This window comes from Cebidichthys violaceus, unplaced genomic scaffold (assembly GCF_023349555.1).
Source record: "Cebidichthys violaceus isolate CVI_PGR_0920_01 unplaced genomic scaffold, fCebVio1.0.p SCAF_2, whole genome shotgun sequence".
In the NCBI taxonomy this organism is placed as follows: Eukaryota; Metazoa; Chordata; class Actinopteri; order Perciformes; family Stichaeidae; genus Cebidichthys; species Cebidichthys violaceus.
The window spans coordinates 5,115,317-5,132,854 of record NW_027176372.1 but is presented as its reverse complement, the minus strand read 5'-3'; the positions used below and the strand labels follow the sequence as shown (position 1 = coordinate 5,132,854).

The following is a 17,538-nucleotide window of genomic DNA, read 5'->3' as shown; positions in this document are numbered from 1 at the left end:
GTAATGGAAAGATTTGTGCACAGAGACATTGTATTTCTAAAGTTAAGGTGGAAGAGAGAAGGTGAGGTAGAGCACAAACCATGTTAAATATGAGAGATGGAAGAAGTGTTCCCATACACAGTTGCCTCTGATAGCATTTCAAAATCAATTAATCACTGCTCTCATTAGCACAGAGACATAACTACTCAAAACTAACGTCTGCCAAAGCGTATTTGGCAGCAATTTTTCCTTTCTTTATGATACAAAAACAGATTGTGTCACAGCAAAAATCAGATTGCTTCCTTCTTCGCACATGATTTAAACATCATTCCGTGTTGGCTGTTTTCAAGGGCAGTCATTGGCTCCTGGGACGATGCCAAGGAAAGGGAGGGAAGGAGGACATCGAGAAGGATCTTCTCTGTGATAGGAAACAAAGGGCATCATGGGATGTGTGGTCCATCCATTCCTTTTCCATACCTGCATATCCTTTGGAAGATTGCTGGGGGTTCAAGTGCATCACAAATCACATAGAAGAGAAGAATAGATCCATGAGCTTTAAGGCTTATCAGACACCAAACACTGCACATTGGTTTGTAGAAGTCTGAGACCGGATTTTACAACTCTGGAAAGTTATCATGGCAGCAATTACTTAAACTTTCGTTGAGTCAATCGTAAGGTAATGATCATGTTCCAAACTAATTTCAAAGGATTGTTCCCTTACATGTGATTGGTGCTTGCCGTTGACGTCCAGCAAAAATTGAGCCAGGTTCAACGTTCTTTGTTGAAACCGTGTTTATACCTGTTCCAACCTGCCCCACTCAAAGGCCTGTTTCTGGCCGCATTACACGGCCTGCCTGATTTCTCTCCATCTAGCTATTGTATCGACACAAGTTGTACAATGGGGATAACAGCACACACTTTTCAACAATCTCCCCTTGAATGCATTCTGTAGCATATTGGTTGTGCACACAAAAAGTGACATTTGTTTGGTGACAAATGAGCAAGAGCTTTAGAAAGAAGTTCATACCATGCTTGATAACCATTTCATTTAAAGCTGAACATATCATGTAGCATACACATTGTCAATGTTGACTGCATTTTTCTCACTTTAGCTGTTGATTCACACCTCAACAGCTTTTCAAGTATCAAAACAGTACAGAGTGATGTTTCTCTCTAGAAAACTCTCATTGGGACATTCTCACCGTGGCTTTAAGTTTCCTTTGACGATGTATTCATGCCTTAAAAATTTAACTTACTTTTTAAGTGCAATGACAGTAAATTCTTTAAAGTCTTTGTTTTAAATCCATAAGACAATTAAGAACATTTTACAGTAATGACTGGCACCACAGGCTGAAGTAGGACCCCTGAGACAGCTTAAAGTCGGCCTCTGCACAACAGACAGGGATGTGGTTATGATAGCTTTTTCACACCTCCACATGCTATCTGCTCTCTTATATCTCTTCCTGTGTCACCACCCTTCCAAAGAACACCACAGCAGAGTCGATCCGCTTTAAGTCGTGGTTTACTGTAGGGAAAAGGACCCTGTGGAAATGCAAGATGCTGGGACATGGGTAGGGAAACAAAGATAAATACTACCTGCTCAAAAGCCAGCTCAACAAGGGTGTCAGGGTGAGGAGCCAGTTTGCCAACAATGACTCAGGCTCAGCATGGATGGATGGCAGCCAACACAATCACAGGCTACAAGGAAAGAGCCTTCCTAGAATACCCCTCCCCCTTCAGACGTGTCAACATCCACAAGGTCTTTACACTGCCAGTTAGGGCTGGGGATTAACTATACAGCACATTTTGAAGATGCTAAATGCAACATTTTAGCATTGATAATTCTTTGCCAATTCTTTAGGATATTTATTCATTTTTGAGACAGTACAATTACTGTGAACAAAAACGACTCTTGGAAGCATGAACATTCAATTTCACATTGTGTCTCAAGGTATTTTGTGTGGAGAACTGCTGCTTTGTGTTACAGCCAAAAGGAAGATGGGGTATGTGACATAAAACAGAGAGGAAGTGGTATTGTTAGTAATCTTATACTTTTCAGTTTTTTGCAACTGCAAATGTTGGAATAAGGAAATAAACAACAGACAAGTCATTATTTTGTAAGCCCAAAATCACAAATTTGCCTCAGAGGGCTATACAATCTGTATTTATGTGACATCCTCTGTCCTAGGACCCTCGCATCGATACGGGAAAAACTCCCAACAACAAGGAAGTCAGAATTTTCGCAGTTATAATTTCCAACTACTGACGTTTGAGGAATTCCAGAATTCTGAAGTATTGCAGGTGCAGAATGCACAACGTAAATAAAACCATGGCTCGTTACCCGATGACAAAAGCATATTTGGAAATTATTTCAATCATTAGTTCCATCACAAGACAAACAACTACACACAGTTGTGGCTATGATTCACCAACAAGCCTTCTGTTTATATACTTACATTCACATGTAAGCTTCTTTTTCTTAAAGTAACTTCCATACTTGTTTATATATTTGCACATAGCCCCTCAACATAGTAGCAAGTAATAATAATCGAAAAATAGTTTTATGAGGTGCATATTTAGTTTCAATCTGTGTTTAATATATATTCTTTTATGATCAATCAATATTTTTGCAGAGATGTTATTTGTTAAAACCTGCTTTTTGCACCTTGCCAATTAATGACCCACTCTTATTTCTACCTCCTCCTCCCATTTTCTCTATATTTTCACTAAACTTTATGATAAACATGCACAACTTCACCAAAATGTTCTCTGAACTCTTTTACTCTACGATAATAAATCAGTGTTTCCCATTAATTACCTAGACTGTGGTGGCCCGCCAAAGTCGGTTTTGTCCCAACACAGTTTCATAATTAAGTAAAACTATTCCAAAAGTAAAAGTATACCTGTTATGCAAAACGGCCCATTTCAAATAATATATTTACAGTAGGCCTAAATAACTGGATAATGAATATTGATGCATTGTGTGTTGGTAAAAGGTTGCGCTGATTTTAACTACTTTATACACTTAATAATTAGACTATATACTACTTGATAACACATCAAAGTTTATTTTTTGATTCATATTTAGTTATAGGAATCAGAATCTGTAATTCATATTGTCAAATAAATGTAGTGGAAGGTTCAATATTTTCCTCTAAAATGTAGTGGAAAAGAACAATAAAGTTAAATAAAATGGAAATAGTCTAGTAAAGTGAAGTACAAGTACCTCAAAATTGTACTCAAGTACAGAACTTGAGTAGGCTAGATGTACTTAGTTACATTCCACCACTGCAAAACATTTTGCTCTCAAAGTGAACCAGATTGCGTTTAACTTTAAAATGTACAAAATTGTACAAAACTGTAATTTAATGCAAATTCTTTAATCCTCATCTTATCTTGCCTCGTTTTTTTACCTCCCACTGAAATTTCACTCTCCCTCTCTGTCTCAGTGATACATCCCTCCTCCTCCCTCCCTAAATATCCACTCTTATATTCAGCTGCTGTATACAGTAACCTTTTACATTCAGCTCTTGTATTGTGGTTTTGTAATATCTGTTGGTATTCAATGCTCGTCTCCGTAGTCTGTCCCTCTGAAGCTTAGGTTTCTCTTTCTACTCCATTGCCCAGTCTGTTTACAAAGGGGAGGCGCAGCATATGTTTTCATCTTGAGGTAGGACAAATTAAGTCCTATCTGGCCCAGCCACGCATGCAGGGAACTGAGGAGAAAGGGGGAAATGTGTGTGTGTGTGTGTGTGTGTGTGTGTGTGTGTGTGTGTGTGTGTGTGTGTGTGTGTGTGTGTGTGTGTGTGTAAGAAAAAGCTATAGCAGGAAAGAGGTGTGTGTGTGTGAATAAAAGGGAAACTGTGTGTAACAGACGTAATATTAGTGCAAGAAAGCATTTTAGAGTGTGAGTGAGAGAGATGCTATGAAAGACAGAGACATTAAGCAGAGTGTGTGTGTGTGTGTGTGTGTGTGTGTGTGTGTGTGTGTGTGTGTGTGTGTGTGTGTGTGTTTTGAACAGCAGGGTTCATTGCTTTAATAGACCCTGGTAGTGAATTAAACAGTTGGAAGCTATGTGTGTGGGTCAGCAACCTGGGACTCAGCTCTAAATGATGATGTGAAATAAAGTTTATTTTCTTCTTACTAAGATGAACAAAGTTTCTACTTGGGGTTGTAAGATGTGAATTAAAGAGAGAGATTAAAGGTCTTGCATTTGGCTTGGATAGGCACAGGAAACGGACACGGTGGCACTGAGTGAAATAAAATGACTGCTGCTTATGTATTCTGTTGCAGTGCGCACACAATAGGAACCACTGCAGGGAGGTGGAGGAGGCTTTGGTTTTAAATTAAAAATGTAATAGTCAGAAAGCTTGCGATGCGGTTTTCTGCTTTGAATTAAGATGTAAAATACAGTATGTATGAAGTCTGACTTTTTGAATTACGGGTGCAATTATGTTATGTAAAGTGCCATAAAAGTGGGCCACAAAGCTACAAGTTTGAATTAATAAGTAGAACACTTCAGAGGTGCTATAGGAAACATGATGCAAGCTACCTAGATTATTACAGCTTGTTTTTTCTGAGGCTGTAGGGGTTTCCCATTTTCAAAAAGTACAGGATGTGCAATCAGCAGGGGGAAAGGGAACCTGTTGTAACAGTGTCATGAGGACTTAATTATGGGAATTTTCAGTATTTAAAAATTAAGCAACTTGCTGGAAAACAGAGAAAACTGTGTACTGTATTTGTATGTTGCACCTGTCCTTACATTTTCAAAACATTTTACCACATCTTATCTTATCTTACACATACAGCATGGAATATATACCAGAACCGAAAATAAATCACATGAATACATAATAAACTGTTTATATATAACATATGTATATATAACATATATATATAACATATATGTTATATATATATATATATATATATATATAATATTTGGAGATCTGATGACATCTTTCTGCCAAGGGCCTCTGTTGCAGGGTGATAATGTATTTTCGAAACATTGGGCCTTCAACAATGGAAGTTTGTTTTCATTTGTGTTTTTTTTTTTATTAAGATAAAGGACATAATAGGTTTGCAATATCACTGTCAAACATTTGAATTAAAGAAAGAATATAATTAATTCAAATTCATTATTTTGTTACTTTCGTCCTGATTAACAGGGTCAAAAGTAACAATTTGCAACGTCCGTTCAAAGTGTAATTATTATGTAGTCGTCAAACTAATACCTGATATTGATAGAAAACTCTATTTTTTAGAGTCAAAAATGAGTTTCTGTCTGTAACGTTATCTTTTAAAATGACGATCATCATGAAAAATGTTACTTTCATACTGGCTTTTATAGGCAGGAAAAACACAATGAAGATAAGGATGATCTAGCAGAGGGCTAGTGACAGTGGGCAGGTATGATTACTGAGTGGCTGATAAGGGGAATAAGATTGAAGCAGGTGTGCCTGCGAGTATGATCAGAGAGTTAAATAATGACAGGATAAGCTGAGGGCTACTGCTGTGTAGAAAATTTACAAAATAACACAGGGTCGTAATGACAGGATAGGTTAGATGGGCAGGCATGGATAAGTGGCGAGTAAAGATGAAACCGTAACCATGACATGAAGAGGATCTTTTTATCTAGAAAAATAGCAATTTAGAAGACTTGAATCTGAAATTCTAGAAGCACAAAAATAAGTGTCTGAAAAACAGTGTTGCATGTTCAACCAATACCACTACTGCAAAATCCAAAACAAAACACAATGGCATCACAACTGTCTGCAACTTAGCTTGATATACTCAGCTAAGTGGCAGTAGCAAAACAGAGAGACAGCGACACAGAAGTCAAACACACAGCACGAGGGCATTTGTGTTGCATTGTCAAATCAAACTATATATAATATGAATTGACTTCTGGACCCAAAATATAAGATAACCTCATGCAAAAGTTATTAAAATTGTTACTATGCCAAAGAGAAAAAAAACTGTTCTCCTAATATGTCTCCTCACAGCCTCACTTTAATTTTGTAAATAGAAGTTCCAAAGATCATTCGTCACTTCCCGAACAGGTTCCTGTTCAGGCTGCAGTGATGTTTGGCAAGGCCTCCATGCTGGCCCTGGCCTTGTTCCATTCTTCAGCTAGATGCAGAAGAACCTTGCATTTTAATTATTTTTTTGATTGAAGGAGAACAGATACAGTATATCAGTTGGAATCAAACCAAAGACATTACATGTTCAATAATCAAAAAAATAATCATGAACATGTTCAATGGGCCAATACTTAAATATGCATATAAACACAGTTTGTTTTGTATTTACAAATGTCATACAGGTGTACTAAATAGGCTTTACCAACTAAGACAATCAGTATGTGTGCAAACATCGGTACAAACAATAACAGTAACAATGCAAAATGCATCTTAAGCACCCTGTAAAGACTCTTCTTTTTTTTCGCTAAGTGTCTGGTTTTGACAGTTGAATCTTAATTTTGACACAACATCTGCTACGGGAAAAGATACACATTATTGTGGCAGGAGATGGTTCATACTAGCAATGCTAGAGATGTGAGGATTGATCCAGATTGATCTGCCATCACACAATTGGTAATCATGACATGTGTCTTTTCCCCATTCTGTTCAAGTATTCCCACTGTCCCTCTCATGGGGTGCCTGAGTGTGGACATGCATTCAGTCTAGTATATCAATAATATCAAACTGGTTCAGATGGCTAGATAATTCAGAAGAGGCTGCACACAGAGCATACTGTGGATTTTTCAAACTCCCCTCTGCAAAACACATGCATTGAAGAGTTGGGCAATTGCAACCTGCTCGTCTGCAATCACAACATACATTGCAACTGTGGTTCGTTCCACATGGTCTAAGTAAAACAAAAACAATAAAATAAAAGACAATAAAACACACCCAAAGAGATTGAATAACAATCTGAGTTATTTTAGCAGGTTTAGTTGACCCTTTGCTAAGTCACTCCCTCGAACGCAGACTGGAAAATCACAGCGTGGCTTCGGTCAGTTCTGACAAGGGTCTCTTCCATCATGCATCCGTTTGATTTTTCTTCATATTCATGCTGGTTTTGTGGATTTGGAGCTAGATATGGTTAAACGTTGCATAATAGTGACACCATTTACCCGTGTTGGAAAGTGATTTGCCTTTCTAAAACTTTGTTTCTGTGTAAAAAACCTATTGAGCTAACATTCGCACATCATTAACTAGCATTAGCACTTCTATGCCATGCAAGCTACTGAAGGTATACTGAATTTATAAACATGCTGCTTTGCCTTTCAATGATTTTAACAGCGAATAAAGAACTACACGGCATTACAGGAACAGTGTTGTTCCTTCATTTCATTGTCTTCTGTCTCGATCGACCGGTGATGTGGTGGTTCACTTTTACACTTTGATCTGTAGCCTTAGCTTCTACTTTTATCTGTTTGCCATCCTGGATATATCCTACAAACGAACATTGTAGAATCTTCTCTCTGCTTCCCTCTTAAATTGCCTTTTCAGTTATCCAAAAATTAGATGATATGTATTTATATGTAGTGAGTGCAGTTAGTGACAGTGTGGGCTCCATGCTAGCTCTGACAGTTATAGGGAGCAGCAGCAGGGGAGCAGGGCTTAGCAAAGGTTCAATTGAGCTAGTCAATCAAAGAGCCTGAGGCAGAAAGCCTGCAGAGAAATCAACTGGCCTCAGATGCTAAAACAATCTATATGAAGTCAATTCACTGCTGGTACTAAATGCCATGCTCTATGTGGTATTCTGACTCCATCAGAAGGTGAGACACCATATCTATCAAAATGAGAACACTGTACAGTTACTGCAAATGGCTTAATTTCACTAGCAGGGTTGCTAGGGGAATGGCAATATTTGCTAATTGGTCCACCAATTTTCGTCCAGAGCAAAATACCTTATATTAATTAATAATATTGGATCATGACATTTTTGCACAGACATTCATGGGCCACCTCTAGCACCACCATGAAGATGGCAGTTTATAGTCTGAAATATATCAACAGTTATTGTGTGAATTTCTTTGCAATGTGGTACAGAAACAGTACTCACTCCAGGAGTGTATCCATCTCCTGGAGGAACAGCTGAACTTCTGAACTCACCTGCATTTGATAAGTATCTTGTTCTTGCTTTAAACTAAAGTGTCTTGATAGCTGTACTTAGGCCTTCTTTAAACTAACTTGCTTTAAACTGTCTCGATAGCTGTACTTAGGCCTGTCTCAGTGGCCTCAGTTGTGAAGTGCTTTCTGAGTTTCTGCTTGTTTGAAACTGCTTGCTTGAGCAAGCCTTGCTTGCTGATTGCAAAGGCGGAGCTTCCACTCCTGGCAGACAATGAGCAATCAGTAGATAGCTGTACTTAACTGCAGCTAGAAGCGTCAGCTTTCAAGCGTCTGGCAAACGAAGGCAACAGGCCAACTTTTTCAAGCCCGACTTCGTCAAGCGTGTACTACCATATGTTTGCATCCTATTTCTGTCCGTTCCTCTGCCCGGCAGTCACATAGACATTGGGCAGCTTTCAGGAGCCATGACCCCACTATCCTCATCTATCCTACTCTCTCAGCTCAGGGCGAGCAAGTGGTGGCGGGGGGGCTCTGGAACTGCCAGTCGGCAGTGCCGAAAGCTGAGTTCATCTCAGGTTACGCTTCCTTGCTCTCCCTTAACTTTCTTGCTCTAACTGAGACCTGGATCACACCAGAAAACACCACCACACCCGCAGCTCTGTCAGATGTGTACTCTTTCTTTCACACTCCCAGAGCTGCGAGGCGGGGTGGTGGTACTGGCCTGCTAATTTCCCCAAAATGGAAATACTTTCTTGTCTCTGTTCCTCAGTTCTCCCCATCCTCTTTCGAATTTCATGCTGTTACTGTCACTTATCCAGTCAAGCTCACCATTGCTGTTGTGTATCGCCCACCAGGGCCTCTTGGTGAGTTCCTGGAGGAGCTCGACACATTAGTCTCGCACTTCCATGACGATGGCTCGGCGCTCATCCTGCTCGGTGACTTCAACATCCAGACCGATAAGCTTGAACCTCTTCTTTCCTTCCTCTCCTCCTTTGACCTTTACCACTCCTCTTCTCCTCCTACCCACAAGGCCGGCAACCAGCTGGATCTTATCTTCACTAGACACTGTTCTACTGCTAACCTCTCTGTCACTCCCCTCCAGCTCTCTGACCACTATTTCATGTCCTACTCCCTCTCCCTATCCTCTGCCCCATCACTTCCGCCACCTACCCACATGATTTCTACCCGGAGTCATCTCAGCTCCCTCTCCCCTGCTGATCTTTCCTCTTCTGTCACCTCTGCTCTCCCTGACCCTGAATCCTTCTCTCTCCTATCCCCTGATACTGCTACTGATCTTCTCCTCTCCACCCTTACTTATTCTTTGGAAAAACTCTGTCCCTTCACTTTCAGGCCTGCACGACCAACTCCACCTGCCCCGTGGCTGTCGTACTCAGTGCGTACTGACAGACGGAGCCTGAGAGAGGCTGAGCATAAATGGAGAAAACGCAAACTCCCGGAGGACCTTCTTAACTTCCAAGCTCTTCTTTCCACTTTTTTCTCCTCTCTATCTACTGCTAAAGCTGTGTTCTTCCGCTCTAAAATCCTAACCTCTGCTTCCAATCCTAAAAAACTCTTTGAAACTTTTACTTCACTCCTCCAACTTCCACCCCCTCCTCCTACTTACTCAACACATCTCTTGTTTCAGGATGCTTTCCCACGGTCTTCAAGACCGCCAGAGTCACCCCTCTTCTGAAGAAACCATCACTTGACCCCTCTGATGTCAAGAACTTCAGACCGGTTTCTATTCTACCCTTTCTATCCAAAACACTTGAATGTGCTGTCTTTAACCAACTGTCTTCCTATCTCCACCAAAACAGCCTTTTGGACCCCCACCAGTCCGGGTTCAAAGTGGGTCACTCAACAGAGACGGCCCTCCTTGCGGTGACAGAGTCGCTTCACGCCGCGAGAGCTAACTCTCTCTCCTCTGTCCTGATTCTCCTGACCTGTCTGCGGCGTTTGACACTGTGAACCATCAAATCCTCCTCTCCGCCCTCGAGGGGATGGGCGTCTCAGGCTCTGCACTCTCCCTGTTTGCATCCTACCTGACGGGTCGATCCTACCAGGTGACCTGGAGGGGGGCCGTGTCGGAACCACGCATGCTGACTACGAGGGTTTCGCAAGGTTAAGTCCTGGGCCCCCTTCTCTTCTCGGTCTACACAACATCTCTGGGTTCTGTTATTCGCTCGCATGACTTCTCCTACCATTGTTATGCCGATGACACCCAGCTGGTCTTGTCATTTCCCCCCGGTGACACCCAAGTGGAGACGCGCATCGCTGCGTGTTTGGCTGACATCTCGAAGTGGATGACGACACACCACCTCAAGCTCAACCTAGACAAAACTGAGATACTGTTCCTCCCGGGGAAGGGTTTCCCGCACCGGGACCTGTCCATCACCATTGATGATACCGTGGTGACGGCAACTCGGACTGCGAGGAACCTGGGTGTGACCCTGGATGACCAACTGTCATTCTCGGCAAACATTTCATCCGTTACACGCTCCTGCAGATTCCTGCTCTACAACATCAGGAGGATTCGTCCCTTCCTCACTGATGAGACGGCGCAGGTTCTCATCCAGGCTCTTGTCATCTCCCGCCTGGACTACTGCAACTCTCTACTCACCGGAGCCCCGGCGTCGGCCATCAGACCTCTGGAGCTTGTCCAGAAAGCCGCAGCTCGCCTGGTGTTCAATCGCCCCAAGTTCTCCCACACAACTTCCTTTCTCCGTTCTCTACACTGGCTACCTGTAAGAGCTCGCATCCAGTTTAAGACTCTGGTGCTAGCCTACAGGGCAGTGAAAGGAACAGCTCCTTCCTATCTCCAGGCCATGGTCAAGCCCTACACCCCCGCCCGACCACTTCGCTCTGCTGCCTCGGGGCGATTGGTTGCCTTGTCGCTCAGAGGTCCTGGCGGCCGATCGACCCGGTCACAGCTGTTTTCTGTCCTGGCCCCACAGTGGTGGAATGAACTTCCCACTGACGTCAGGACAGCGGAGTCGCTGCCCATCTTTCGGCGCAGGCTGAAAACCCACCTCTTCAGGAAGTGCTACCCTGAGCCTTCCACTTAGCACTTATTGTATTCATACTAGCTTGTTGCACTTATTGTATTCGTATTACTTATAGCACTAACTGTTTTTCTTGTATCTGCACTGTACTTTGGCTCTGAGTTATGCTCTGCTTCATGCTCTTAGAGGCTTGTTTGAAAAAGGAAATGTACTTATGACTTCTGGTGACTAGTAGTTCTTTTGATTACCAATGTTGAATGCACTTATTGTAAGTCGCTTTGGATAAAAGCGTCTGCTAAATGACTGTAATGTAATGTAATGTCATGGTCCCCAGAAGATTAATCCCAATAACTTCGGTGATCCCTTGATTTTCTATCTAGCGCCACCTGCTGGTCACTGGTTTCAGTAATCCAGTAACATGTCTTAGACGTCTGTTTTTCCAACTGTTTGATGGATTAACACTAATTTTGTTAAAATTATTCATGTTCCCTTAGGGATGATTTCCGACGGTGATCGTCTCAAGCCATTATCATGTCAAAACTTAATCTTGTACAATACTTTTGTTTGTGACCAAATACTAGCGTAACAAAATGTAGTGTTTCATGCAAATTAGCAGGCAGTTGCATGCAAATATGCTTAACCCTCCTGTTATTCAAAGTTTGAAAATCTAGAAAAAATATTTTAAAATACTTTTTTTGTATGAAACTTCTTCTGCTTGCCTTATTTAGTGTAATCAAAGTTAAAACATGGTTCATATCATTTATTTGCAACAACCCCCTGCAGGTTTATATTACAGAGATGATGTTCGGGTCAATTTGACCCGGCAGTGAAAATGGAGGCTATAAGGGGTCAGAAGTGTCAAGTTTAGACCATTTCTTTCTTTGAAAATGTGAGACAAAGTATTTCTTACTCCCTGCTACCATGTTTCACCCCATTTCACACACACACACACACACACACACACACACACACACACACACACACACACACACACACACACTCTCTCTTTCTCACTACCCCACCTGTGCTAGAAATACAGATACTATTTTGACTTTGACGGGAACTTTTTACTTTCCTGCGGGAACACAGGCGAAACACAGCATAGCCTGAGTAGCACTGGTCGCAAGAGTGCTGTGGCTACCGTTTTCTATTGACATGTGCGGCAAAATAATTTGGCAAAATGTTCCGCAACACAGCGCTGCCCGAGCATAGGATGTGGCGCTCGACAATGTCTTTTTATTTTGACATTTTCAGACTAGTTTCAGTTTACCTGAAAACATTTTCAACAATGGTTCAAGCTCCAAGTCAGGGGTGGGCAGAAATGACTACAAATTAATTTTTTTAGATCTTAACAAAAAAACACACTTAAGAAAGTTTAGGGTTAAAGATGAGATTTATTAAACCTTCCATACATGATGTCCCACTTTGATTGTGTCTTTATATGGCACAGCGGAAATATGGTCTTAATCACTCTCTCCCTCTTTCTCACTGGTAAGGCTATTAAGTGTAATATGTTTGGAAATTTAAAAAAAAACAAACTCTTGCAGCCAAACCAAGCTGCGAACAAGAGATGGAACTTCAACTATTTTCAACACTCCAGGCACTTGAACATCAACAGCGCTGTCATCACTTATAAGGCCAGATATATCTAGCTTCACAGCCATTCAAAATCAGGATCAGAAGCAATCAAGTCATCCTCCCTCCCACCCCACACCAAACCCTCCCTTCTAAAATTGTATTTCAAGTGAGTTAAATTACTGTCAAAATAAGTGGGAAGCCCTGATGAAATGTTCGGTAAGAACGGGCAGAAAATGAAGGAGACATGATTATTTTCAACCTTGCCAGACACTTTGAAAGGCCTCCAAATGAGAAACATCACAGTAGCAAAATAAGCAACGCACTGGATCGACGACTAAATAAAACAGAAAGCTGCTGACACATAAATAGAAAGAGATCTGCAGCATTTTGACATTTGACAGGAACTGACGCAGGTACAAACCCATTTATGAACAAACTACACAATGTCACGGTCCAATGTATGAACGTCAGGACAGATTTCTCATTTCTCATATTTTGGACCGTTTTGTTCAGTGGTCTCAGTCCTTCTCTTACTTCTCTTGGCAGCTTTCATTGTCTTTTGTGTACTGAACCTTTACATGCTTCTCTTTGTGCTCAGTAAATTTTCACGACTCTTGAATGTGTAGCCAACCTGGCCATTCAAGCAGTTATTGATTCAGAGTGATAAACCATCGCTCATAAAAGCAGATACGGGTTATTTATGGATCCACGTTTCCTCAGCTGGACAGGATACAGTAGTGTTTAGATCAGCTGTCCTGCTGTGGTGCTATGGACTGCTACATTTTGTACTCTGATTCAGCATTTTTCATACTCTGCAACTTAAGCTGCGGTCATACATGAATCCGTCAATGTGTTTATTGCTTTTCCTGATACAGTAAGCCCATCTTGTAATTTAGATTGTGATGAAACCCTAAATCACTACACATTAAATAATAATACAAATATTAAAACCAGTAAAAACACTTTCTTGTGGAGGTTCACCTGATTACAAAGTGAAAATACTGGGTCTACTGTAAAAAAGTCAGCTCACTCCTCTATATCAAGCACATAAATCAAATGTTGCTTTTTTCAATAAGAGAAGCAGAATGTCTCACTCAACTGACTGATGTTTCCACTTACTCATCCATATTACTATTATTTTGTATCGCTTTCATTGCTATGCAGCAGTCAGCTCTTGGTTTGATGTGGAATGCATCATCCTCAGCAAGTTTGCAAAGTGGTCTGAAAAAGACAACTACCAACAAAAAGGCAGACTACACAGATTTAACACGGGGCATTTTTAGCCATGCTATTGGCCAGAAGTATGTTGGTCGGTCAGTTATTTATTTATTAGTTACAGTGTTGCAGGAATAATACAATTCTGTAGGCTAACCCGGAAATTATCATAGCACTGGTTTCCTTGACAAAAAGTCATTGGCATCTTTTTATTGGATTTTGGATTTATTGCAGAAATTAAGCTCAGTGGCAAAAAAAGGTTTAATATACTTACACATTTTTCAGCAAGATAATCTTCACAAATGAACACCACTTTTATGATATGGGAAGCGCTAATGCAATCTTCACAAGTAAAAAGCTACAGCTAGCATCTAAAGTAACTACACCACGTCACCACCACTAAGCTACAGGAGGACCAGTGTTCTAGTGATGACGTTAAGTTGTCTCATTTAGCCACTTCTTAGCAACTGCGTTTTTTACGTTAAAGCTTCAAGCTTCATGCATGTGTGGGGTACTTACTGAAGGTTTGTATGTGTAGGACAAAACATTTAAATATCTTTAGCTTGTGTTAACCAAAAAATATTGCCTTTCAGACAACGACCCCTTATTTCTTAAGTATTGCTTATTTCTAACACCAGTCCCTTGATGGTCATTGATAGTTTAAAGGTGCTATTAATAGCATTGATAACATTCAGCCTAAATGTTACTTACAAATTCTATCGAGTTTTATAAACAAGGAACAGGGACCACGCCCAGAACATAGCTCATTTCCTCTGCAAAAAGTATTTAAGCACAACAAACCCGTTCCCTTCCTCTTCGACATTGTTTTCACACGACGTACAACAGACAAGCAGACGCTCTTCGACTCAGCTTCAACAACGACAGATGAACAAAATCTTAAAACTGCTTACCTTCACAAAGGCTCTTTGTCAACCCTTCCGGATGACCATCCATATCCCGAAGTCCCGGTGCTTCCTCCTTCTCTAACCACACATCGTCGCCAGCAACCTCGGCTGCGTTTAGCCATGCACGTTCCCCGTGGCTCTCAATACAGCCCGCCTTCCAACAGCCCGGGGAGAAACCCGATTTTGGCATTCCATCCCTCGACCCTAATCCCTTCATCCCATGACCCTCACCCCTTCACCCCTTACCCTACACCACCACGCCGCTCTCCTGACCGCCAGAGATCCAGGCACTCAAATGACGGACAAAACCACCGCGACCCTCATTCACCATTCTGACGCTCCGACTATCTCTACATATCCCACTTCTCTGAGTGGACAGTCCTCAACCGAAGAAAGCAATCATCCACTGCAACATTCCTTTACATCAGTCTGTTAAAAAAGCACAACTTTCCAAACAAGCACTCGCAGCACAACACCTCTCTCGCTCTCCAAGCCTCCAGAGCACTTCCACCACGTCAGGCGCGCGCCAATGACGTCATGACGCATCACATGGCCGAAGACGCCCAGCCATCTACTGCACATTAGTCCCTCCAGAGGGCCAGGTTGTATACCACCTACCTCAAGTTCCCTCCGTGGCAGAGACATCTCACCTTGCAATATTTTTTCCCCAAACTTCACAATTAACCCAGGCATGTGGGTATGACAGCATCAGACGCAACAGACCCTGCTCCACTCGTGGAAATTCCATGCTACGTCCAACACTATCTACCACAACCCGAGGCCACAGCCAGAAACTACAAATCCAGTATCAAACTGGCATAAGGAAATCTTTTTTCACAGCCAGAGTCAGTATGGTATGGAACAACCTCTAAACACATTTAGGTCGAGGCTAACAGCAGATCGGAAGTAGCATCCAAACTTACACATCTACACCTTTTCCTACTGTATCTCTGACTCCTGCACGTAGTTTAACAGATATTTAGTCGTGACTCGTCTTGAAGAGGATTGATTCAAAACCTTGGTACCGGCCTTATTACGCTAATCGGGTACTTATCGACTGTAGTAAAGATCATACCAAAGATCTTACATTCATCCCTCCATCCCAGCATCCCAGCATCCTTTCCTTTTCTCTTACTTCTACCTTTCATGTCCCACCCACTTCGACTAACTCTTCCCATCTCTACCGGCTACCCCAGCTACACAGACCGCTCCAACAGGGAACAGGCAGGTAAATAGCACAGCTACGGGAGCAGCTCGGGGTTGGGTATCTTGCCCAGGGACGCAACAGTTGTTTCTTCCCGCTTACGCCGTCCCCCTTTTTTCCTCCACCCCTACCCCCACTAGCTTTGCCGATCCCACCTTAACTGCTCCTCCTCATTTACACAGCTCCGCCAGTAGACAGTTCCAGCGTCCTTCCAACTTATTTTCCCCCACCTACCCGTTTCACTTCAGCCACAGCAGTTGCATCCGCTTGATCATCCCCCATGCCACATGCTCAGGCAACAGATTCTCACCGGTTACTACATCAACCTCACTCAATTATTGATCCATCCACACGCAATCCCCACATCTCCAGGGAATTGCTAACCAAACTTGGCCGATGAACTCAAACAGCCACTCCCCACCTGCTCAGACGTCACCAGGCTCTACCTAATTCCCAGCCTGGATTACTCCATGAAGTACATAAGAATTGATCACGCTACATCCCCCATCCGCCTCGCAGGCCAAGAAGCCGGTCGCCTAAGGCAGACATCACCAGCGCCTTCAAAGTCCTTACCACAGAACCCTGACTACAGTCATTTAGCAGATGCTTTTATCCAAAGCGACTTACAATAAGTGCATTCAACATTGGTAATCAAAAGAACTACTAGTCACCAGAAGTCATAAGTACATTTCCTTTTTCAAACAAGCCTCTAAGAGCATGAAGCAGAGCATAACTCAGAGCCAAAGTACAGTGCAGATACAAGAAAAACAGTTAGTGCTATAAGTAATACGAATACAATAAGTGCAACAAGCTAGTATGAATACAATAAGTGCTAAGTGGAAGGCTCAGGGTAGCACTTCCTGAAGAGGTGGGTTTTCAGCCTGCGCCGAAAGATGGGCAGCGACTCCGCTGTCCTGACGTCAGTGGGAAGTTCATTCCACCACTGTGGGGCCAGGACAGAAAACAGCCGTGACCGGGTCGATCGGCCGCCAGGACCTCTGAGCGACAAGGCAACCAATCGCCCCGAGGCAGCAGAGCGAAGTGGTCGGGCGGGGGTGTAGGGCTTGACCATGGCCTGGAGATAGGAAGGAGCTGTTCCTTTCACTGCCCTGTAGGCTAGCACCAGAGTCTTAAACTGGATGCGAGCTCTTACAGGTAGCCAGTGTAGAGAACGGAGAAAGGAAGTTGTGTGGGAGAACTTGGGGCGATTGAACACCAGGCGAGCTGCGGCTTTCTGGACAAGCTCCAGAGGTCTGATGGCCGACGCCGGGGCTCCGGTGAGTAGAGAGTTGCAGTAGTCCAGGCGGGAGATGACAAGAGCCTGGATGAGAACCTGCGCCGTCTCATCAGTGAGGAAGGGACGAATCCTCCTGATGTTGTAGAGCAGGAATCTGCAGGAGCGTGTAACGGATGAAATGTTTGCCGAGAATGACAGTTGGTCATCCAGGGTCACACCCAGGTTCCTCGCAGTCCGAGTTGCCGTCACCACGGTATCATCAATGGTGATGGACAGGTCCCGGTGCGGGAAACCCTTCCCCGGGAGGAACAGTATCTCAGTTTTGTCTAGGTTGAGC

General features: G+C 42.7%; 1 pseudogene; it reads left to right on the top strand.

Moving 5' to 3' along the window:
- Positions 1-1,630: 1,630 nt before the first annotated feature.
- On the top strand, positions 1,631-16,550 carry LOC137875809 (uncharacterized; annotated as a pseudogene).
- The last annotated feature ends 988 nt before the right edge of the window (positions 16,551-17,538 follow it).